Source organism: Stomoxys calcitrans, chromosome 1 (assembly GCF_963082655.1).
Source record: "Stomoxys calcitrans chromosome 1, idStoCalc2.1, whole genome shotgun sequence".
Classification (NCBI taxonomy): Eukaryota; Metazoa; Arthropoda; class Insecta; order Diptera; family Muscidae; genus Stomoxys; species Stomoxys calcitrans.
In genome coordinates, this window is record NC_081552.1 from 1,436,261 (window position 1) to 1,462,657 (window position 26,397).

The following is a 26,397-nucleotide window of genomic DNA, read 5'->3' on the forward strand; positions in this document are numbered from 1 at the left end:
TGTTTGCAATGTGAAACGACGACCCAAATACATTAAGTGTAACCCGTTTTTCCCAACTTGGTTTACTTCTTATGAATACATGCTGTGGAAAATTGGGAAAAGTTTGCATCGGAAATGTGTTGCACAAACAGTGGCATGGTTAAGCAAATTCGGGTTATAAATCGCAATTTGTGCTATGGCAAGCTGATAGGCATTTCAGCTGCCTCCACCACCAGTAGCGGTAGAGGGGAGGGGGAACTTCGCCACCATAACAGTAAGTGAGTCTATGCTCCTCCTAATTGAAACAACCAGCGAACGAAGGAAGGAGATCAAGCATAAACAATTTTCAGGTGTGAAAATCAACACGGAAATTGAAAGAATAGCAATTTGGTTGCCATTGTCGGCGGTTTGCTGCCACAAATATAGATTTGGTGATTCGGTGCAGACCCTTGCTGCATCTGTGGCCAATGGCCCTGTTTGGCCATTAATCATGCAGCATGTAACATGTTTTTGTTGTTGTATAAAGCTGACTTACGAGCAGCAATGCAAGCACTCTCAACACTATTCTACTGCGTTGGTCGCATGGGCTGACGGTAGCGGGACTCCCCTTGCAATGAGAACCCACCCATGGATCAGTAGCCCCTCACCCACACCGAAAAAAAAAAATACAAAAACGGCATGACCGGGACAGCTTTCGGTCTTTTGTTGTTTGTGTCATTGGCCAAATATGGCTAGAAAATAGGCGAAAAAATGTTGGAGACCTTAAACTCCCGAGTGCACGCTTAATTGGCTGCTATAATGGTGCTCAGCACAAAGGAAGAAAGCCAGGCCGTAAGCATCAGCAGCAGCAGCCACAGCCACACGGTCGGTCGAATGGCCGGCCAATCGGCTTTTGTTACCACGACAACCACCTTAAAAATCACAAACACTGTAGCGCATCTAATTGGAATTGACCTAAGGTAGACGAGCAGACGATGAAAAGGCCACAGCCAGCTGGCTCTAAGAGTTTATAGTTGGTACGTGCAAAGGCAACAACAACAGTAACAGCCATCTACAAGATTTGTGTAATGCATCATAAAAAGGAGGAAATTCCGCTTAAAACACTTAGAGAAAATGCCCAGAATTCCGTGGCAACAAAGGAACCAAATCCATTCGGTTCAATGTCTCACTGCTCCTTCCTCCTTGTTTGTTCCAGCCAACTGGACGTTTTTGTTTGTCTTCATAGCTGAAAAACTGAATGCAGTTGACCAGAAGGGGTTAATGGCATAACACAATTTGCAAAGGCCTATCTCTCACCAGAGTCAGCCGTAAGAATTTTGCATTTTGGCACATGGTATTTGATACACCACATTGAATGCTTTATAGCCCCCCAAACTTCAAGCAGCTTGTTCTCATTTGCTACGTTTCGCAGTTCAAACGTAGCACACACACACACACACCCCGGCACATAGGCTGTAGGTAAATCTGATCGTTGCGCATTAGCGGTGGCAGCAACGAACTGACCAGACATCCAAAATTGTGATTGCTGCATTGTCGATCGAATGCTGTCCATATTCTGACTGGCTGACTGCCTGCCTGCCCATTGCCATTCCATCACTAGTGAACAAATTTACTATGTACAAGACAAAACATCTATCAATCCATGTTTGTATGTATTGGGTTGCCCAAAAAGTAATTGCGGATTTTTTAAAAGAAAGTAAATGTATTTTTAATAAAACTTAGAATGAACTTTAATCAAATATACTTTTTTTACACTTTGTTTCTAAAGCAAGCTAAAAGTAACAGCTGATAATTGACAGAAGAAAGAATGCAATTACAGAGTCACAAGCTGTGAAAAAATTTGTCAACGCCGACTATATGAAAAATCCGCAATTACTTTTTGGGCAACCCAATATGTATGTTTCCTTTTTATGCGGGCAACATTTTCATCCGTAAGATGGACGAACAGGCACACAGACGGCCATGACGAGCTCCTTTCACGGATGTGTAGTGTTACGAATATGGGGCTCTGATTATACTCGTACTGCCAACAGACGAACTGCTAAAATATAATCTCAAGCCCTGTTGTGGGTGTAACATATATGGGTGATTCTTAATTGAAGGTTTACAATTTATTTGTTTGGAAATGCCACCATTGAGACATTCCTTGGCAGAGAAATGCTTTTCGTTTCTCCATATATGCATATTGCATGAGCTAAGATCTATTTAGACAGCTATTTTGGTTTAATTTTAAGAGAATCCAATATGTATGTATAAGTCAAGAATACCTGATACGAGTGTTTTTGTTTTTATGTAGATGCAAATTTGCAAATATGCCCATGAACATTCCATTAAGGAACAGGGGCAAACATCTCTCATATAAATGAGTGCTGTTCGATTTCGAAGTTTAAACACAATGATAAGAGGCCTCCTTTTCATAGCCGAGTCCGAAAGGCGTGTCGCAGTGCGAAACTTTCCCTTTGAGGAGAATTTTTCCATGGAAAGCAAAGTACCTCAAAAATGTCGCCAGTATTGGGAAAGGATAACCACTGCTCAACGTTTTTTTTTATAATGTTCTCGCCAGGATGTGAACCCATACTTTCAGTGTGATAGGGTGCGTGCTTATCTCTGCGCAACGGCTTTCTCCGTTTTTTTTGAGATACATTTTTAATTTTCAAACTAGCCCACCCAGGCATGCCCCGCTATCTATGCCCCATTTTAAAATACACAGAAACAAAAACAGCCTTATATTGTAATCGAAAGTTCTAGGTTTATGGTTGCATCTTGCATTCAAATGTCTGTGAACAATTTTGCAAAAAAGGTACCGAGAAATTTGTTAGTACAGGGTGATTTTTTAGCTATTATCTTTTTGGCAACATTGATTTAAACAACTCACACACGTCACAGTCAAACTTCTTCAGTTTTTTTTTTTATAATTCAACCATGAATCGTCTTACAAACAAACAACGCATGCAAATTTTATGCGTGCTCTGTTAAGAAAGTTCATCGCGCGACGAAAATGCATGTGCGACGAAGCTCATTTTTGTCTCAATGGGTACGTAAATAAGCAGAATTGTCGATTTTGGAGTGAAAGGCAACCAGAAGCATTACAAGAGCTACCAATGTATACAGAAAAGATTACAGTTTGGTGCGGTTTATGGGCTGGCAGCATCATTAGACCGTACTTTTTCAAAGATGATGCGAATCGTAACGTAACTGTGAATGGTGGGCACTACCATGAGATGATATCCAAGCATTTTTTGCCCAAAATGCATGAGTTTGACTTGACTTGACATGTGGTTTCAACAAGACGGTGCCACATGGTACACAGCACGCGTAACAATGGACTTATTGATGGGCGAGTTCGGTGAACATATTATTTCGCGTTCGAGGCCGGTCAATTGGCCGCCTGATTGAACGCCTTTAGACTATTTTTTGTGGGGCGATGTTAAAACTCATATCTATACAGACAAGCCTACTTCAATTGGCGCATTGGAAGACAATATTGAAGCATTTATTTGTGAGATACCGGCCGAAATGTTGGAAAGAGTATGCCAAATTGGACTAAGCGGATGAACTATTTGAGGCGCAGTCACGGTGAACATTTGCATGAAATAATCTTCAAACATCATATTATATGGAACGTACTATCGGTTCAAATAAAATTGCACGAATTTCTCTGAATTTTTTGTTTTTGTTTTTTGAAAATTTTCCTATAGCTTTTAAAAAATCACCATCAGTATTCTTGAAGACCCACCTCGCAGGGTTACGGTCATTAGAACTACCTGCTTGTGTTTTCGGTTGTTTTTTGATAGAAGAAATATCGTAATTGCAGGACGTATTCATTTGCGGTACGCTTTCTGGGCTTAGTATCTGTGATTCTGCCCTAATTTGTTTCTTATCCTTAAGACCCAGTAAAACAGGAGTGAAATTCGAAAAAAAAATTGTGGTCCTTTGTCACGGAACAATGTTTTGACCAATTTTTCAATTTTTTCACAAAATTCTCGATAAAATGGTGATATATTTTGAACGATTTAAGTAAAATGATTCAATATTGTGTTTTTGGATTCTTATTATGCTTATGATCAAATATTTAATGTGTGGTTTCAGCGAAAAGAGATTAAAAGTTACTGATTAAAATTAACTTTGTATAAAAAATGTTTGTACCTTATAAATCATGTTATCTATGACAGCCTGTAGGCAGTCTTAGCGGTTCAAGGGTCGCGGTCACAATGAACAATCGTTTGACGATTCTCAGAATGCAGGTGAGTGCAGCAAACATTTTTCCAAATTTTTTGCAGGGTCAACTCGACTTGGCAATCTGTAGCAATTTGTAGTTATAGCTTGCACAAGAATAAAAACCAAAAAAAAAATTTACTTTACAAACAAATATAAAATCTATATTTTTAGCATTTGTTTTAGTTTCTATTATTTATGGGTCATTCCCTGAAATACCAAAAATAATAAATTATTCAGCAATATTGCTGAAATTAAGAATCACATAGCTGATATCGATGACAAATTCAAAGAGCTTAAAGCTGAAAACGATGCCATGCGATCAGAAATTGCTGAATTGAAAGCAGACAAAGAAAAAGGCCAAGAACAGATTCTCCGTTTAGTAGAGCAGAGTAAACGTAAAAATCTATTTGTCAAAGGTATTATGATGAAAGGTTCCCCAAAACGATCCGTAGAATATTTTTTTAAAAACACATTAAAGCTAGCTGATGTTAAAGTAATATCAGCCCGGGCTATATACTCATCAAGGAATAAAATAAATACGATCGTAGAAATGCAAGACGAAGAAATGGTGAGACAAGTACTTAAAAATACCAACAAATTAGCCGGTACTAATATTATAATCGAAAAAGATTTGAGTGAAAGAAGGCAGCAAAACAAAAAGGTCTTATTCCAACTGAAGACTGAAATACTTGGAATCGACAAAACACACAAAGTTTTTGTAAGAAATGACTCCATAAAGATTGGGACAAAATGGATGTCATGGTCAAGGACCGGAGAGTTAATGTGTGGAAAGAACAAAGCTGACGCGGAACTAAAAGATTTATATGGCGATAAGTTTAGTGCATTAGATCTTAGCTATAATAACTTATTAAGCAAAATTAATCAAAAAAACTAAGTATAAGCAATGTAGATAAAAGCCAAACTGTAACTGAGGATCGTTTTTTAAATATTTTGTCATATAATGTACATGGGCTAGAAAACAAAATGCTATACGTAGACTTTTTTAAGTATATAAACAGTTTTGATATATTTTTTCTCTTGGAAACTCATATTTGCGCGGATAAATGTGAAAAATTTAGTAAATACTTTGGCGATTTTGAATTAGTTTGGCACTATGCTGCAAGAAATTCACGGTTTGGAAGAGGAATTGGTGGTTGTTTAATCGGAATAAGGAAGGATCTGAAAAAGTTTGGTGTTCAACATACACATACAACTGAACAAGGAATAAACGTAATAAAGATTATTATTAATGGCTTAAAATTTAACATCATACCAATGTACATGAGATTACAAACTTGGAAAGAAGAATTCTTAAAAATCGACTCTATACTCAGGGAATGTAGCATTGAAAATCCCATAATAATTGGCGACTTGAACGTGAGAATTGGATCATTGCAAAAAAACATCGATGAAATTTTTAAGGAGACATTTCATGCTGGTCTTGAGGAAAGGAGATCAAAAGATGCGGAAATAAATTCAAGAGGAAGAAACTTCTTGAAGCTTTGTTATGACCACGGGCTGGTAATTGCAAATGGAATGACAAATGGCGATGAAATTGGAGAATTCACCTTTGTAAGTACAGTTGGAACGTCGGTCAATGATATATGTGCGATCTCACAAGAACTTTTGTCGAGAGTACACAGATTTACAGTTGGGAATAAAATCTGGTCAGATCACATGCCAATAATTTTATCGATGATATATAGAAGTGAAAATATACCGGAAAAACTCAATACACTGTTACCAAAACTTAACTGGGATAATCGCAAATATTTTGAATACCAGAATGAAATAAACAAAATCCTTACAACGCGCAGACAACTCTCCCCTTATTCATTCTCCGAAATAGCGGAAATAATACAAGAAGCACATCGATCTATAGCTACGACAACAATGACATTTTCAGGTCGTGAAAAATGGTTCAACGTTACATGTTTTAACGCAAGGAAAAAATCTTTTGAATATTTGGATAAATTTAGAAAGTACGCTAGTCGTGAAAATAGAGAAAAGTATGTATACTTTAACAAACGGTATAAAGAAATTTGTGAAAATGCCAAAGCCCAATATAATAACAGATTGGAAAGAAAGATAGACGAGGTGAAAGATTCTCATGATTGGTGGAAGATCGTTAGGGAGCTGAGAAACGAAGAAAGGTGTGGTAGCATACCCGTGAAAACGGAGGACTTAAAGAATTATTTCCAACAACTGCTAACCCACACAAAAAATTTTCCAGATATTCATTACGCCTATATACACTGGAGAGATGATGACTTGGATAGGGAAATATGTTTGATGGAAGTTAAAAAGGCCTTAGGCAAAGCAAAGCTAAATAAAGCACCAGGAGAAGATCGTGTGCCATACGAATTTTATAAATACGCAACTGATGAATTGCTACAAGAAATAACATGTACTTGCAACGTTATTTTCGAAAAAGGAGAAGTAGACAAGTCGTTCGTTAGAAGCATTATTTACCCAATATTTAAAAAAGGTGACAAAACTCTTCCCAATAACTACCGTGGAATATCATTCATGAATTGCTTACCAAAAGTGATGATGGGTATTGTCAAAGATCGACTGGCTAATTGGTCAGAAAAACATGGAAAAATAAATGAATATCAAGCTGGATTTCGTAAAAATTACTCTACCGTTGATAATTTGTTCAACTTATCCTCAATAATACACTTAAACTGGCACAAAAACAAAAAAACCTATGCTTTCTTCGTAGATTTTAAAGCTGCGTTTGACCGAGTATCTCGAAAAGCCATGATATACAAACTTCATACCATAGGAGTATCAACAAAAGTAGTTAACTGTATTGAAAAAATATATGAAGAAACTAATTTTTCTGTATGGACAGGCCAGGAACTCTCCAGTGATTTTAATACAACCACAGGTGTTAAACAGGGCTGCTTATTATCTCCTCTCCTATTTGCTTTGTACCTCAATGACCTACATGAATACATTGGTGGTGGTACCACAGTGGATGATCAAAATATTCGACTTCTGATGTATGCCGATGATATCGTCATCCTAGCTGACGAAATAGACGTGATGCAGCGTATGATACAAAAACTGGAGGAATATTGCAAAATATGGAACATGGAGGTTAACATGGAGAAATCAAAAATAATGGTATTTCGGAAGGGAGGAAAGCTTTCGAGTAAGGAAAAGTGGCTGTATAATGGAACAGAGATCTCAATTACATCGGAATATTCTTACCTGGGGTTGACATTTACACCTAAACTCTCACTCCGGAAACAAATACAGGAGAGAAATCAATTAGCCAAAAATAGCATCAACACCACTTGGAATTGTTTCTTATCAAAACCTAATGTGTCCATAAAAACAAAATGGAAACTCTTCTTGGCCATTAGTAGGTCTATACAATCATATGGATCACAAATATGGGGGTTTTCTCACTTTGATGAAGTTGACCAACTGACACTATATTTTTTAAAGAAGGTATTAAAAATGCCAAGTTTTACTCCAACGTACATAATGATGTTAGAGACTGGTGTCGAAAACGGGCATATATACACTTTGAACAACCATCTTAACTATATAACGAGAATTTTGTATGATTACAAAGATGATAGGCTACCTAAAATACTAGCCAAAAAAGTGATGAGACACGAAATATTTTGGAAAACGCATATAAATTCTTTAACTCTGCAAAATAGTACAGAAGCTTTCACGCCAAATCTGTCAAAACAATGTTGGTTACAAAACATTCAAAATCTCCTCCAAAACATACGTGCAACAAAAACAAATGATGCACTTTCAAACGCAAATAATACACACCGCTTCTACAGTAAGCTCCAACCTACTTTTGGGGGATTATACTTTGTCGAACCCTTGATGCAGGACGAACTGATGTGGATATTAAAAGCTCGAAGTGGGATGTTTTCATTAAATTCCAACAGGTTCCAAACAAATTCAAATCCAATATGTTCAATGTGTAATACAGTTGAAATAGAAAACATTCAACATTTCCTGGGTCGATGCCCAGCTCTCAAAGAATTCCGATTAATGTTCTTCCAAATGCCCATAATTAATGAATCTGATTTAATAAATATTCTCAATGGAAATGTTATACACTGGAAAAGTTTAGCCAGTTATCTAAAAACTTGTATGTTATATAGAAACCAGTTATTGTCTGAATTTAATATATAAAAGAAAGGAAAAACAAACTCGTAAATCTCTAGTATATACACTATATTTTAATAATGGACAGACGACCGAAGGTCAATGTCAAGAAAATATATACTCAATTTATTCTTTTAGAATGCTATGTTTATATTGCTATATTTATATGAAAACATTAATGAAATTAATAAAGAATACTACTACTACTACTAATAAATTATTCGAAAGTCTTAACATTGGCAGAATTATGGCATACGATATCATAGACTTTTGAGCAACAACATTTTAAAAAAGTTCTTTCTGAACAGAAAGAATTTGTGCAACACAATTTCTTTATACGAAGAAATAAATGGAAATTTTCTTTGTATTTCAAAATTTTTTTTTTTATTTTTGTCACAAAAAAGATGACCTCACACTGCGGAGTCGACCAATTTTTACTCGACTCCGACTCTGGGAAGATTGCTCGATATTTTATGAACAAGAAGGAAGAAGTGGATTTTAATGACTTGAACATAAAACCGCATCTGCTTTCAAAAATAATAGGCTTATCGCCATTAATTTATTCTTTTAATGCATAAATCATCAAATGCAACAAAGCTCTCAAAGGGTTTCCAGAAACCTCACTTCTAAGAATTTTGAGAAAACTCGTTGTTTTATTTGTTGAGCTATAAAAAATTGCCACCTTTCGACAAACCATTACCCTATATGACGAGCAAATTTTTATATCCTACACCACTACTGTGGTACAGGGTCAATAAATGCGTTTGCAGTGGCTCTGGGATTCAAAATCGGGCGATCTATATCCGATTTTCAGACCTAGAGCCACTGCAAGCACATTTGTTGACTAATCTTCCCACAATGTTGTATAACGCTTTCCTCGATGACTAGCACAATATCTAAGAAGTTTGCTCGACATCGGTTCAGATTTATATATACAATAGCTCCCATACATATGTTCTTCCGATTTTGAGAAATATTGCAAAAATTGCTAATTTGTTAACCGATTCTCTCGTAATTTGGCAGGAGGGATTTTCTTATGACTCTCGACATTACTGGTTAATTTTGTAGTGATCGGTTCAGATTTAGATATAGCTGCCATATATGTATATCACCCGATTTGCACTTCTGGAGCCACTGCAAGCGCATTTATTGACCAATCTTGCCAAAATTGTATACACAGCTTTGCTCGATGACTGCCACAATATCTAAGAAGTTTGCTCGACATTGGTTCTGATTTAGATATAGCTCCCATATTGATAAATATTGCAATAAGGTGCATATTTGTTGACCGATTCTCTCGTAATTTGGCAGGAGGGATTTTTTTTGACTCTCGACATGGCGACTGGCGAATTTCACAGAAATCGTTTCAAATTTAGATATAGCTGCCATAAATGTATATCGCCCGATTTTATCTTCTAGAGCCACTGGAGTGATTTGCAATAATGTTGTCATTTGTCAACAGTAGCTATTCCGTTTGAAGATATTTGCTTTGCACGAGTTGTTTAACAACCCATCTTAAAACATCCGCCGAGGTTCATCAAAGTTGGTTCAGAATTAGATATAGCTCCCAATTTGTACTTCTATACCCCTACCCTATAAGTATAAAATCCGTATTCCATTTTCTCTTCCGGATTTCTACAACGACCGCAAATGAAACAGTTTTCACAGATTTGTTCACCATTTTTTTATACATAGATTTTCACTGTGAACACCGAACTTAATACCCACCTTTACTCGCAAACCATTCCGTGCCCCCAAGTTGGTTCAATTCCGGTTTCATACCCACACCTACTTGCCGAAGTCAGTTAGCCACGAATGCTGGGCACTGACATAGGAAATGTTTCAATGTCTCGTCATTCGCATCAAATGCTCTTCAAACGCTGTGATTTGCCACATCAATTATGTACCTAGCCCGTAATGTTACCAAAAGCTCAACTTGCTCTATGAGTTGTATTGTTGCACCTCTGGGTGGTATTTTGTTCTACTAACTTATCCGGTGGCATGAGATCATAAGCAATTCCCCCGTGAATTTTACAGGTTAAATGGTCCTACTCCCTGGCGGTTACCCTTAAGACTTCCTTCAGGCTTTTATTACCCAGATTCTTAATTCAGATTTTGTTTGTTTGTTTAGTTTGCGTTAATGGAGAATACAGGCGTCGTATGAACCACGAGCTGTTCGACGATGACAGCATAGTTACACGCATCAAAATACAACGGCTACGTTGGCTAGATCATGTTGTCGGAATGGATGAAAAAGCTCCAGCAAAGAAGTCTTTTGAAGGCAAACACGGTGGAACACGCAAACCGGGAAGACTCAAAGCCTAATGGAAATGTCAATTGGTAGGAGACATCTCGAAACTTGGTGTCAGAGATTTTAGAATGAGCGCAGAAGATCGAGACGCTTGGAACGCTATTCTACGTTCGTCTAGTGGAACAAATGTTCTGTCATAGCCAATTAAAGCTTAAAGCTTAATTCAGATTCAGGCCGGTACAGAGGAATCAGATAAGCCGTTCTATTTCCAATGTCACAATAGAGTGGAACAACTGTCAGTTCCGCCCTCGTATGCAGCTAATGCAATACATGTTTGCAGATTGCTCTCCTTGAAAGGGTTTGTAAAATTAATTTTTTCGTTTGTTAATTGCGGTGGCAGCCCCCCAAAGGACATCGATGGCAATCCTCCGATAAGGAATCGTCGTTCACTGGATACTTTCTCTACGTCTTTTCTAGGCGAAGACTCTCTAGGTGTATGAACGAGCGAGCGTATGTTTGCGGTGTGCATATCGTATACGCCAACTTCGAGTATCAGGGAGAATTGCATGATGCATTGCATCGTGGAACATGGTGTATGTATTGCAGTATACAAGCGAATACGTTCAATGTGGTGGACTGAGTACATTACGGGGATTTGTTGTAAAGTTTAGACTTGAATTAATTACAGCCTAATGTGAAGTGAACACGCAGCGCAGCGCTGTTGTATCTGCTGCGAACTCATAACAATCTTAGTTGCAAGAAGGGCAATTAAACATTTTCACTTTTCCAGATGCGCTTCACTGGTCTGTGCCAAGAGTTTTCTTACATCTTGCATTTTTCGGCCATTTATATGTTAACCCTCCCCCACCCATGCAACCGTTCGTTGATGCATTTGTGTGCTAACATAGTTGCCTTGCATCTCCTTCGTTTTGATGCAACCATCTTGTTTGCCAAATTTGATGATTGAACCTTTTGTTTTGCTCCACTCAACTGGAGGGCCAAGAGAAATGTCATCAAAGCGAGATGTGCTGTGCTGATTGTTCTACTCCAAGTTCAAGCAGTAGCCCATTGTTTTGGTCAAACGAAGCGGCGTACTGTGGGCAGAAATGGAAAATGGGGCCAAAATTCTATAAAACCCACAAAAGTGATCCGATTTTGATGAAGTTTGCAACAAATGCAAAAGACATACTTTATTTTCATATTTTGACATGACCCTGTGCCACTACAGGGTGTAGTGGCACAGGGTGTCAAAAATAAACAATTTTTAGTATCGTTTACACCATAGGACTTATAACTTTCGATACACAAGACCAAATTGCAGGATGTACTAATAAGGTGAGGTCATGCGAACAGCTGAGTAAAATTTTTTTATTTTTGTTTTGATTTTGCAGTAAATCTAAATGACAAAGGCTTGATATCACAGCTGTGATATTTTTCTAAAATCTTAAAAGGATGTTTTATTTCATCTTATTTTCCACACATATGCAAACGACTGTGTTATAATGATAAAAATACAGATATTTAAAAAAAAGTTGTTAAACAAAGTTTATTTCTAAAACCACTTTGACATTTGAATTTACGGCATTTGCCACTCAAGGTAGTTTCGTTGGGGGTAGATTTTTTTTGTTGTGCTAATGACGCTACCTTTTAGTTGTACGATGACCAAATCGAGTTAGGAAAGAGATATACGAATGAAATTTGAATTGCCGTAAAGTGGATGACTGAAACCAGTTGAAACAATTTTTCCCGTTATGTTTTAGGGGAAAGTTGGCTTGTCGAAAGTCGACAAAATTTTATGTCCCGAAAATCTAACAAAAAAATTTCTTAAAATTCTTAGGAGTGGGATTTTTGGAATCCGTTTTAGTTTCTTGTAGCATTTGAAAGTTTCTGTGTTGAAAAATTAACATTATACTACTTCTTTTGGCAGCAGGTGCGATTTTATGCCAAAGTCATTAAACCCACTTTCTTCGCTAAATGGTCATAAAATATGAAGAAATAAAAAAAATTGCTACACCAATCGAAGGTCTCTAAATAATGAACATAAAATATTTCATCAAAATCGGATAACGGAATCGAGGATCGGGCGTAATGGATTAAAATGTTGAGGATAGGTTATCTTTAGAGAGTTTTTCACAAAAATGTAGTCTTAAAAAAATTCATTAAAATTTATTCTTTAGAAAAAATTTAATTGAATTTTTTTTTATAAAAATTTTGTCCGAGAGTCCTCCTCACCCCCCCCCCCCCCCTGGCTACGTCCCTGCATGCTCGATTTTCACTTAAAAAGCCATGGCAAGCAGATAATATTGAATTTTTTTATAAAAATTTTGTCTTTAAAAAATAATTTCGAGGGGCTCCGGTCAAGGCGGCCCTGGCAAAATGTTGTCTTTGTTGAATATTATAAATATAAAAATTTTTCATATAAAACCAAAATTATTGAAAGTTTTTATATCGAATAAATTTAAATGAATTTTTTTTCTTTAGACAGATGGCAGATGGCTTTTTTTAACCATTTACTACTATGCGTGCTGGATTAGTTAGAAATCGGTTGAGATTTGGATATAGCTGCCATATAGTACAAGTGCCACCCAAATTTTGCTTATGAACTCATAGCACTCAAATTTATGAAACTTGCTACATACAAGTTTTTTGCACCTCTACCAACTCATATGAAATTTCGATACAATCGGTACAGATTTAGGTATACCTGCCTCATACACCTATAGCCATTGACATACTGATTTTTAAGCATTTATTGACAAGTGTTTACAAAATTTGAATGTCTTTTTTACATCGCACCATATCTGATTTCGGTAACTATAATTTATTATTATTTTACGTGTTGGAAGTCATCATTTTGCATTAAATGGTTAATTGGAGCAAATTTCTAATAAAAGTTTTGAGTTTGATGGGACAAAAAGCAATATCAGAACATAGGCTTAAATGGCAACTATACTTAAAGATAAACGGATACAACTCACACACAAGTTTCAATGAAGCTCTATCAAAAAAGATCTGTGTAATATTTCAAGTGGATACCGCTCTCCCCTTTCAAGGTATACAGTATGGTAAAGGAGTCTTTGCTGAAGATATCTCGCTTAAATATTGGTTAACGGTCGGTGACGCTAAGCTTTTACAGGGAAAGTATGTCAAATTATTTTAGAATATCGGAGCAAAAAAGAGTTTTGAAAAACATTTTTTTTATCACTAAAACAAGTTTTTATTTCAAAATCAAAATTTTGTAAAAATTATATATTAAGTAGAAAAAAAAGGAATTTACAAATTTTATTCATTAAATTTAGTGTATAGGAAGGTAAAACTCTAAGAATTTGTTAAGTTTTATATAACAAATTTGGGTAATCTTTATGTTGAGTTTTAAACAGATATACAAAAAATGCAAATTTTGCCCATGAACATTCCACTAAGCATCAGGGGTAAACCGTCAATATACAGCTGTGTTCAAAATAATAGGTGTGCTACCTCCTCATATTTTGAAAAGGCAATTTTGTTGGCATGTTAGTACCCAAATTAAGTGATTTTCTAAGGGTCTTATTCTAAGGGTATGTTATAAGTAAAATAACAAATATGAGTTCATTATAAATATTATATCTTTGACGTTATTGATTGTTTTCTGGTCAGGTCACACCATAGTCTTGTTAAAAAAAGTAGGAATGAAGGATTCGCAATGAAAACAAATTAAACACAGTTAACTTTTAAATAAAAAAATTTAAGTCGCATTCAAGCTGTTTCAATTATAATTAATTAATATTTTACAATAATATATGTTATAGTAAGACGAAGAGAGCACTGTTCCAAGGAAAGAATCAGAACAAACCATTGTTGGAAAGCACATTATTAGCAAATGGTTCAAAAATGGTATCAATGCTGACCAACAAACAATCAGTTTAGTTTGCTCATGGACAAATGGATTGGCTAATGGAAAAATGGAGGAACATATTGTTGATCGACGCATGATGAATTGTATTATTTGGTGGTACTGGGTCTAGACCGTACGTCAGATGTTTCCCAATACATAATACAAAACACATTATACAAAAAAAAAAAGATAGTCAAGCATGGTGGGAGAAAAGTATTGACACATTAGAGCCTTTTGTACAATGGTGTAGGTCATGAATTTGCACGTCTATGTCTGAATTTTGGAGCACTTAATGTTACATCATGGAGAATGAAGTTGGTATGCCAATAGCAGGTTAAAGGTCAATGGGGTTCAGGTTAAGTGGTGACCTGCTCAGTCTCCTGCCCTCAATCTCATAGAAGAGAATAGGGGGAGACATTGGAATTTATGTTACAGCGACGCGAATGCCGAATGCGGAAGAGCTATGGAACTCAATTGTAATGCCTGACAAAAAAAATATCCTTAAAGAGATACAAAAATTCCCTATATATATTTGGGACTACATGCTTCATAGATATGCAGAAGTCATAAAAAAATAGGTTATTACTCTAGAAACAGAAGTTATTTAAAGTTTTTATTAGTTAATTTTAAATTTGTGTAACATTTGCTTTAAAATTTTTGAGTTTATTATCAACCTTCTATTATTTTGAACCGCAAATTTCAGGAAGAAAATTTATTCATTGAAATATTTTTGGGAATAAATTTATTCATTGAAATATTTTAATTATTATAATTTATTGTTATTGTTACGTACAAACATCTGAATAAGACAAAGTGTTTTTAAACAAAAATTAGTATTTGCTTTTAAGTTGCGCGCACTCCTATTTTTTTAGATACAAGTGTATATCGTTCATATATTGGAATAAGAGAGCTTACTGCAGTTATATTATCTGGGCCTCTATTAGCCTATTACCCTTGTTAACCGGCATGCTTTGGTTGTGGACCTCTATTAACCGGGGTTTACCTCTAAAATCTGTGCTTCAATAATTCTTCCGCTATTAACTGTGCTTACCTCTTTTATTCGTGCTCCACACATTTAAAAAAGGAGAAAACCATTACAAAATATGACTCTCGAAGTGAATCTATGGATGGATTGAAATGGAGTCAGAACTAAGACAAGTTCTTCAAAATATTGACTTCGGTAAGGAGTGTAAAGTGTTTTTGTTTCTAGAACAGTGTAAGCACAACCAGTTGTCAGTGTTTTGATATCTGAAAAGTTGCAGTAACATTTCTTTAACCGATTTTCACATTCTTAATTCATCCTATGGATCAAGGCGCAATCCAAAGCTTTAAACACCGTAAAAATTTTTGGCTTGTGACAGCAGACATGATTTCTCCAAGTCTTTTAATATAAAGAAATTTTTGTAGAGACCCATTATATCTTAGGACAATGTGACACCACAAGCTTAACGTAATGTTTGGAACAACCTGCTGTCCCAAGATAACGATATTTTGCTGCTGTTACATGGGTTGCATTTTATATTTCGGCATTGGACAACTCTTGTGTTGCAATCCGCCAACTGACAACTTTATCGTAAAGCTTGACATTTTTGAGGTTATACGTACGTTTTGACATAAGAGCGCTATTCGTGTTGTTTACAGTAACTTAAAAGATTTATCTCGCCCAACCGTTCAACCGAGGTCGTAGGTACGGTCATTGGACCGTACTTCTACAAAGATGATCGAATCGTAAGCGCTATCGTGAGATGATATCCAATTTTTGTTGCCCAAAATGCAAGAGCTTGACATGCATGACATGTAGTTTCAACAAGAAGGTTCGCCATGCCAAACAGCATGCGTAACAATGGACTTATTGAGAGGAGAGTTCGGTGAACATTTTATTTTACGTGCGGGACCGGTCAATTGGCCGCCTAGATCGTGTGATTTAACACCTTTAGACTATTTTTTGCTAAAGCTCAAGTCAGACAAGCCCGCTTCAATTGTAGCTTTGGAAGACAACATTGAAGCATTTATTCGTGAGATACCGGCTGAAATGGATGCCAAAATTGGAATAAGTGGATGGACCATTAAAATTATATAGACCGGACTATCGATTAAAATAAAATTTCTGGCATTATTCTGAATCTTTCCCAGAGCTCTTAAAAAATCACCCTTTATATGAAGCGATAGAAACTCTGTATGCTGTTAAGAGAAATCAATAAAAATGCATTAATAATGAAATATAAGAAAAAAAAACCCCTCTATTAACGGTGTTTTCGATTTTCCGTGCTATGTTCGAGCCGGAGCGAGCCGGATAACCGAGATTCAACTGTATGTGCTTAATGCAATTTCATAAAATTAATTTTATATATATGATGAAGAAATTATTATCTGCTCTAGGGTTGCTGGTACATAGTCTCCTGATATGCCAGATAATAAAAAAATTGTTTGGCGTTTTTTTCCATTTCCGCCCATAGTGCGGCGCAGAAATTTCAATTGGGACAATTTTTTTCTCCATGATGTGAACATGTACCATTTATGCGATCTAAGCGAGCGGGCGACCATTCCATTGCAAATATAATCGCTTGGGAGAAGTAAGTCAGCGAATCAAATCGGTATGAACTTGTTGGTGAACTGGATTGGTGTTGATGCCAATTGTTGTCTTCAAGGTTGTTCATTTTGTGAACTGGGCTGGACTCTGCCAGTCAGCCGAGCCAGAGTCATAACGAAACAAAGCCTTAGCCCAATGTAGCTCCGCGTCCATGATCACTCAGTTGCATAGATATGAACAGATGTAAAAATGCTCCATAGACATCACGAGAAGCAACTCTAAACGCTGGGGACACGTTATTGTTCTTGCCTGCCTTAGCCGAAGAAGGTGTATGTGGCTGCATCTCACAAAGAAGAATGCATTTAACGCTCGACATTTATAAATTGAATTCAATTTATACGTTTCCAAAAGTCACACAAAGAAACCTTTTTTGCTTGGGAAATTCTCCAGGGTATTGAGGATCCATCCATGCGTTCTTCAACGTTCTTATTTATGCTTTGTCCATACCCTCATCGAATGTATTGCTGGCTATCTGGTTGGTTGGTAAGAAGCTGGTGGCTTCCACTATCCACTTCCACTATCGTCCAGACAACTCTCCGTGTGTGTGTGTGTGTGTGTGGGGCTATGTGTGGCGTTGTCAAGAAGCGGTAGTGGAAGAAATGCTGTCATGAAAAATTGCGACAAATTACTGAGTAGCACGCAAAAAATTACCTTCGGTTTCAATAGTTCATTTTTCTTCATTTCACATTGAGATTGGTATTGGAAATTAATCGTCCGCAATCCACTGGCCACAAGCGCTACTCAATCGACTGAATGGGTTTGGAAACAGATTTGGCAGCACAAACATATTCCACAAATCCATCACTGCCACATAGATTGTGAGCAAATACTCTACTCGATATGAAGAACCCTTTCGACGCACGCGAACTCCGAACCGTTTACAGACGCGCGAAAACTATTTACAAGTTCCCATGTAATACGTTAAGCAAGCAAGAAGGAGGAAGGAAAATGGTGTGTGTGCCAAAGATCAGCCTCATACAGTGAGTTCACCAATATTATGTATGTCATGTGTTAATACCTATACTGTACATATTCTGTGATTAAAGAAGGGATAATTATAATTTAAGGAAATGATCGAAGTCGTTTTTAAAGATTTTTTCTCGCCGTCAGCTGATTACCCTTATGTTCCAACTGTCGACACTTACATATTGGGTTGCCCAAAAAGTAATTGCGGATTTTTCATATAGTCGGCGTTGACAAATTTTTTCACAGCTTGTGACTCTGTAATTGCATTCTTTCTTCTGTCAATTATCAGCTGTTACTTTTAGCTTGCTTTAGAAAAAAAGTGTAAAAAAAAGTATATTTGATTAAAGTTCATTCTAAGTTTTATTAAAAATGCATTTACTTTCTTTTAAAAAATCTGCAATTACTTTTTTGGCAACCCAATATATTCGTCATGAAGTACCTGTCCAGCACTTGAGCTCTTGTCCTTTAATGTTGAAGTTAAAAAAATTGATCGATGAATCGTACGCTGTCGAAAAGCGTCCCTTCTTTCGCGATGAGATTCGTCAATTGCCAGAAAGATAAGAACCTGTAGTCGCTAGCTGCTGAAAATACCAAAAACTTTGAACCATTTTTCCTCAGCGTTCAAAGCCGTCGACAAAACTTTCAAAATATGCATAGAAATCATGTGTGTACATTTATATGAAGGGTGATTTTTTAGCTATTATCTTGTTGGCAACACTGATTCGTCAAAAACATCTACTCTTTGGTCTTTAATTTAACCATAAATCTTACAAACGAACAATGCTTGCATTTTATTATCAAAATGCGTGCTCTGTTAAGAAAGTTCATCGCGCGCTTCTTCCATTTTAAGGAAGAAGCTCATATTTGGCTCAGTGGTTACGTCAAAAAGCAGAATTGCACTGCAAGAGCTTCCATTGTATCCAGAAAAAGTCACAGTTTGGTGGGGTTTATGGGCTGGGGGCATCACTGGACCGTACTTCTTCAAAGATGATGCGAATCGTAACGTAACTGTGAATGGTGAGCGCTATCGTGAGATGATATCCAACTTTTGTTTTGCCCAAAATGCATAAGCTTGATTTGCATGACATGTGGTTTCAACAAGACGGTGCCACATGGCACACAGCACGCGTAACAATGGACTTATTGAGAGGCGAGTGGATGAACCATTTGAGGAGCAGTCACGGTCAACATTTGCATGAAATATTCCTCAAAAATTAAATAATATGGATCGTATTATCGATGCAAATAAAACTTTCATGCATTTTTCCGAATCTTATGTGTTTGTTTTTTTTCTGAAAAACTTTCTTATAGCTCTTGAAAAATCGCCCTTTACATGTATACAAACATATATTTTTTTAATATAGTTATAAGGAACCATGTTCTTAGCGCTCCTAAGTATGTGACTAAGCACTACCACCTGAGACTTTATGAAAAAAACAAACGGATTTTTTGCATTGTTTATCCACATTAAATAATTTGTACTTATTCAGATTATATTTTGCAGGAACAAATCCCAAATCATGGCTATTGAAAAATAAATATGGGGTAAGCGTTGCCAAGTTTTTAGTTTGTTGTACTATAATTTAGATCATACCAGTGTAATTTTTATTATTATTATTAATTTAAATGCAAAATTTTTATATGCCACGCCAATTGAAGTAAAATAAAAAAATTAATATCGTTTTCGGCCGGGCCGAATCTTACATACCCTCCAACCCCTTCAACATGTATCGCATTTGTCAAGTTATTTGCACGGCTTCTCTTTTAGGCCAGGTTATGGACCGAATTGAATCATACCTGGCATATTTTTTGGTCATATTTTGCTCACAGCAGAAATGATCGTGCGCAATTTCAACCAATTTGGATGAGGATTTCACCATCTAGGCGCTCAAGATGTATGCTAGGAAGATCGATTTACATGGGATCTATTTCAGGGTTTAGGTCGATTGGAACCATACTTGGCATATCTGTTGGAGGTCATAGCAGAATTCATTGTGCCGTGTGTGTTCACCCGAATCGGATAAGAATTGAGCCCTATAGGGGCTCAAGTAATAAAATTGGAAAACCATTGGAATATTGAGAGGAAAATTATTAAAAAAAATGTTCTGAAGTTCTACCCGGGATTTGAACCCAAGCGTTGTGATGGGTTAATCCAATCAATAGCTAAACCATCGAAACGAATGCATTCGATGGCGACGCCCCATTGTTTTTCCTCAAAACGTGTTTTCCAAAAAATACAACATTTTACTCTTTTTGTTACGCTTTTTGCTGGTAAATTTTTATCATCACTGAAACCATGTATGGAGTGAATCGGTTCATAACCTGATTCGCAATGTTTACCATTATCTTTTGTTTGCCTATAAAGAGATACAACATTCCAACATACCCTCCAACCACTTCTCCTCTCTAGCAGGCTCTATAGAGAAGAAAACATTGCCCCAAGTCAATCAATTTCTTCACTGAGAGTTTCTGCATGAGTAGATTAAAGGCACGTGCCTGGCCACATGCGAACAAATTCTTCATCCCACAAGTACACATTATTTGTCTGTAATGCAGGGTACCTGGCACGAAGTTTCACCAAGTTCAAACTGGTTTATCTGTCAAACTAGAAATGACAGCTTTATGATATTTGTGTTATTGACAACTCATTAAGGTGTGTACAAGCCACCAAAACCATTGCGTGGCAATGGTCCAAAATACCAGTAGATTGCATCGTGCAGCTTGCAACTTGATTTTTGACCAGCTCAGAGCAATAGCCGAGGCAAAAGGTAATCGTATCGAGCAAAATTTAATGCATTCTGAAATTTTTCTTCCTTCCACACTATTTTGTCACTTGAAACAAAAAAAATATATAGCTAGCAGACAAATAATTTTGTAGTTTGTATTGGTAACACTTCGCGCCAGCTATGCTGTATTAGATTTATTATTTTCTGGACCTTAATACAAGTTATAAATGTTTGAAAATCGGATAGTCATCCCCCCAGATGGGTCTTGGGCGTGCGTAGGTAAAAATCGCATGATGAAACTTGCGGAAGCACAATACTGCCAACTTACATCATAGCTTAACATCCAATAATTTTTTCTAAGCCCTAACTCCTTGATGCATTGTCATCCTTATCTTTGGAATGAAAACTACTTATGATATACATCGTACAGTGGGCCAAATGGCAAAAAATTCGAAATAAGTCTACAACCTTGTATCTGTTGATCTAGACTTTTGTAGAGGAGGACATGGGATATCAGGTCTGTAGGTTCATATCTTTAATAAAGGGCGAGATAGGGTGGGTGTCACAGCTGACCACTCTTCACTTCTCCAACCTTCTGGGGCCATAACTTTGGACTCCTGCATGATTAAGGATTCTAGAGAAAGAGATTGGCAAGATTTAAAAAAATATTTATAATGGATCATGCCATCGTGTATCGTTGAGGAGGCATGACTTGTTTAATTCTAAAATATCGAAGTCTTGACTTGATGTCCACACAAATTATGCCAGTACATGTATGCCCAAAATGAAAAAGAATCATGTCAATATCTTTAGCCGCTTAAAAATTGCATCCTTTTTAAAATGAGAAATATTTTTTTTTACAAAATATTCTCCCCTTTCCTTCAATTTTTTCCAAACTTTGGCCATCAAAGCATTATCATTTCTTTCAATTTCACAGCATCATCTTAAGAATGTCATCATTAGCTACGAAAATCAACCGTCTTACTTACGCAATATACCTTACATTAAAGGAAATTTCTATGTCTTTCCAACGATGTGACAAACATTTCTCAGTTCTATTTACTCTAAATTCAATCTAGACTTCACTAAAATAGGCGTAAAAATCTCTTTTTTTGAAAGCTTCATCAAAATATTGATCGATTCATTCTTGGGTTGGAATATACTTCTTCCATGTCGAGAAAATGTCGCATTCCAAATTATAGAAAATTGGAGCTGATGTGGGTTCCAGAGCAAAAATACCACAAATCGGGGGTACGTTTGTATGGGACCAACACCTAAAGTTGAACCGATCTGGACCATGTTCTGCACAGTAGATATGTCTAAAAAAAACTGCCTGTTCCAGATTTCAGCCAAATCGATTAAAAAGTAGGAATTTTTTAAGTTTTAGATTTTTAATCTAGGGATTGGCTGCCATATACAGAATTGTCCAAATTAAACATCTTAAGCTTATAAAATGGGTATTTTTTATCCGATTTGGTTGAAATTTGGAACAGGGAGTTTTCTTTGACACATTTACAACTGCGCCGAATATGGTCCAGATCGAAGTTGTTAGAAATTTGAAGTTTATAGCTCAAAAATAGACGAAGTGATTGGAAAAAACACTGAAAAAACCAAATCAAAACTTTGATATTTTAAAATTAAACAAGTCATGCCTCGTTAACGGTACACGATTCATTATACATATCGTCAAGCTGAGAAGTTGTAGCCCTCAGAAGGTCGGAAAAATCAAAATGGACACCCTGTATCTCACCTTGTATTAAATGAATGGAGCTACAGCCGCACTTAAATGAAGCCCTTCTCTACAAATGTCTAGAACATTTTGTACCGCCAAGACCAATAGATAAAAAGTTGTCGATTTATTTCCACCCGGGCCGTGGGCCGGGTGTATTATGTCTGAAGGTGCGTAACGTCCCGCGAATACTGCCGTCTCTGCGTTAAGTAAATGATTAACGATAAGGCGAAATTTGTTGCAGCTCTTTCATTCATCTGAAGAACTCTGTTATTATAGGCTTCACTGTATGCCTAGGAGTTCGGATTTACATGATTCTTTTATACCCGTCCGTTTGTCCGTTCGTCCGTCCCTCTGCATAAATGCTGTTGTTGTTTTTTTTTGTTTCATTAAAATGTCTAGAAAAAATTGGAAATGAAATGCGACAACCATGTTGCATGTGCCTTGAGCAGTGCCTCGCAGCGTACCATACATGAGTGTGGTCAGCTGAAATTCAGAAAAACGTAACAATACTTTGTAGTCGCCTAGATGTGGTGGAAGCTTCGAAATCACCACCAGAAAAGCTGCTGGTGGCTGGGGTCATGCCGTAGCAATTGATGTGTTGTCTGGTTCAACGTACTGCAGGCAATCAATCAAAGAGCCTATTGCATCTTTCGCCTTTACGTCTCTTTGGATCCCAACTGGATCTGCAAATTGTCTGCATGAAAACTTAACATCTTGTGGAAAAGTTCAAATAAGCGGCAAAGTCGACTCGTTAACCTTGAAGTTTTTCCTTTTGTGTCTGGTCGCCCCTCGCCGACCCAGCACAGAGTGGACAGGCACACATGCAGAAATCCCTCCATCCATATGAACGCACAAAATATGCCAAAGTTTCCAGATACCACTGAGATTTAAGCCCCCACAGAATAAGAGGTCCCTCCCTGGGATAGATAGCCTTCTAGTTTATAGGTTTATGTTAAGATCTATGCTAAGTAATGCGTTTATGGCTAGATGAATGACACTTCATCTGTCTCGGGCAACGACGACTAACTCTTCGAGTAGGTACCATCCTATCTGTCCCGTGCGCATGGGAATGTGATGTGCTCTCCGTGTGTATGTTCCAGCTGAGCTGACTGACATCACCACTTGTGCGTGCCACAGACGTTAATTTTTGCAAAAAAGGAAGAAAAAAAAAGAAGAAACATCAAAGCAGAGACGAAAGGGAACATGCGTCCTTTGCATCTCTTGTAGGGGCCGACTTAGGGCACATTTGTTACAAGGCAAATCGTTAAATACCTTATTCAAAGGGGTGGTGGTGGGGAGGCGGTGCCAGAACTCGCCGCAATTAAAACACATTTACAATGGAACAAACCTTTTTAAGCCAAGAAATCTTGACAGCTACAAATGCTTTGTGGAAAATTAAAAAATATCCCCCCAATGTGCTATTTTAGACACCTAGTTTTGTCGGCAGCAGCAACACCACCACCAACGCTTTGATGTAAATTTTTAAGAAAAAAAATGTATTTTACAAAACAATTTACATTGTCGGTCTTTACGATTTCAAAACAAATCGTACCATAACTTATTTTAACTTGTTTTTCCAAATTGGTTTTGATTTAAAATCTTTTAGTTTCAATCTGCGTTCATATTCTATTTTACAAGTATTGACGAAAAAATTGTTGGGGTTTTTATACAACTTCACATTTAAGCATAAATGTTGGTAGTGATACCAAAACACCATGTGCAAAATTACAGCCAAATAGGATAGGAATTGCGCCTTCTAAAAGATCAAGAAATCAAGACCCAAGATCGGGTTATATAGCGGCTATATCAGGTTATGGACCGATTTGAACCATACATCGCACAGTTGTTGGAAGTGATATCAAAACACTATGTGCAAAATTTCAGTAAAATTGGATGAGAATTGCGCCATCTAGAGACTCAAGAAGTCAAGACCCAAAATCGGTCTATATGGCATCTATTTCAGGTTATGGACCGATTAGTACCATACTTCGCACAGTTGTTGGAAGTGATATCAAAACACTATGTGCAAAATTTCAGTCATATCGGATAAGAATTCCGCCTTCTAAAAGCTCAAGAAGTCAAGACCCAAGATCGGTTTATATGCCTGCTATACCAGGTTATGAACCAATTTGAGCCATTAGAAGTGATATCAAAACACTATGCGCAAAATTGCAGTCAAATCGCACGAGAATAGCGCCCTCTTTAGGCTGAAGAAATCAAGACTCAATATCGGTTTATATGACAGCTATATCAAAACATGGACCGATTTGGCCCATTTACAATCCCAATCGACCTACACCAATAAGAAGTATTTGTGCAAAATTTCAAGCGGCTAGCTCTACTCCTTCAAAAGTTAGCGTGCTTTCGACAGACAGACGGACGGACTGACATGGCTAGTTCGACTTAAAACGTCCCGACGATCAAGATTATATATACTTTATGGGGTCTTAGATGTATATTTCGAGGTGTAACAAACAGAATGACGAAATTAGTATATCCCCATCCTATGGTGGAGGGTATAAAATTATATCACCTTTGACAGCTCAGTATACCGTTGTGACGCGTTACCAGATTGATTAGTTTTTTTATTTTTTATTTTTTAGTGTTTCAGAGTGTTGATAATAGATTTCCATTATTATTTTCTTCAAATTCTTCACTTGAAAAATTGACTTTTTGCCTCGAAAACCTGTCTTTGGCCCCATAGTGCAAACATTTAAAGTAAGTTTCATTTTCTTGCCTGGCCGAAGGTATATTTTGGTAGAGTATGAGATGTATACTAATCTTGTCATTCCGTTTGTAACACCTCGAATTATTGATCTGCGACCGCATAAAACAATGCATTCTTGATCATCTTGACATTCTAGCATTCTGGATACGATTCAGATCGTTGGTGATTTCACAAAATGTTTGCCAAAACAGCAGTTTTTGACTGCTGAAAATGGGAAATCAGACATTACTTCTGTTTCAGCAGACATAGGGCTGCTGTATTAGCAAACATTGCGGTCAGCTAAATTAGCAAACAAAATCTGCTGTTTTAAGTACAGAAATCTGGTGACAAAAATATGTTATGCTTTTTTTTCTGTTTGCCTGTTACTTGCTTTGATTACTTAAGGCATTTTTGTTTATGCCCACCACCATAGAATGGGGGTATACTAATCTAGTCATTCCGTTTGTAAGGCCTCGAAATATTCGTCTAAGGCCCCATAAAGTATATATTTTCTTGATCGGCTTGACGTTCTGAGTCGATCTAGCCATGTCCGTCCGTCTATCCGTCTGTCGAAATCACGACTTTTTATCGATGTAGGTCGTTGGGGATTGCAAATGGGACATATCGGTTCAGATTTAGATATGGCTCCCCTATAAACCGATCTCCCGATGTGAATTCTTAAGCCCCTGGAAGCCTAAATGTTTGTCCGATTTGGATGAAATGTAGCATGTAGTGTTCTGTTATGACTTTCAACAACTGATATAGCTCCAATATAAACCGACCTCCCGATTTGAGTCCTGAGTCCCTGAGCAAATTTTGTCCGATTCACGATCTACTTTATAATACTACCATTTAATTAAGGACATTTCTAGAAAGAAAGATAGTAAAAAACCTAGTCTATTTCAGCAAATTTTATAAAAGTGAGAGACCGAAAAAGCACAAAACAAGACCAATATAAATTTTATATTGGCTGTTAGTTCGCTACCCAGCAGAAAATATTGCACCCCTGGATTGAATAGTGGAAATTTAAACTATTGTGACATTAGCATACACAGTTGCTTACGGCATGCATAATTTTTGTGGGCGATGTCCCACTTAAAGTGCGATTGTTTAAAGATCCAAAATGCGCTTTTTGTTTAACATCACAAATGCAACATTAGCAGCACAAATTTAATTTGACTTTTTCCTGCAAGTAAAGCTTTCAATGA

At 36.8% G+C, this 26,397-nt stretch overlaps 1 protein-coding gene across 5 annotated transcripts in view; it reads left to right on the forward strand.

Annotated features, from left to right (window-relative positions):
* The window catches only part of LOC106096158 (cyclic AMP response element-binding protein A), a 326,488-nt gene that overhangs the window by 53,271 nt on the left and 246,820 nt on the right, over positions 1 to 26,397 (forward strand). For 2 of the 5 annotated variants that reach the window (XM_059361267.1, XM_013263750.2), the window contains exon 2: positions 19,529 to 19,569. The exons of 1 other annotated variant lie outside the window; for it this stretch is intronic. The gene's annotated coding sequence lies outside the window, so the exon portion shown is untranslated. Of the gene's footprint in view, positions 1 to 19,514; positions 19,570 to 26,397 lie in introns of all 5 variants that reach the window. 2 more of the 5 variants (XM_059361268.1, XM_013263749.2) reach the window with 1 other exon arrangement.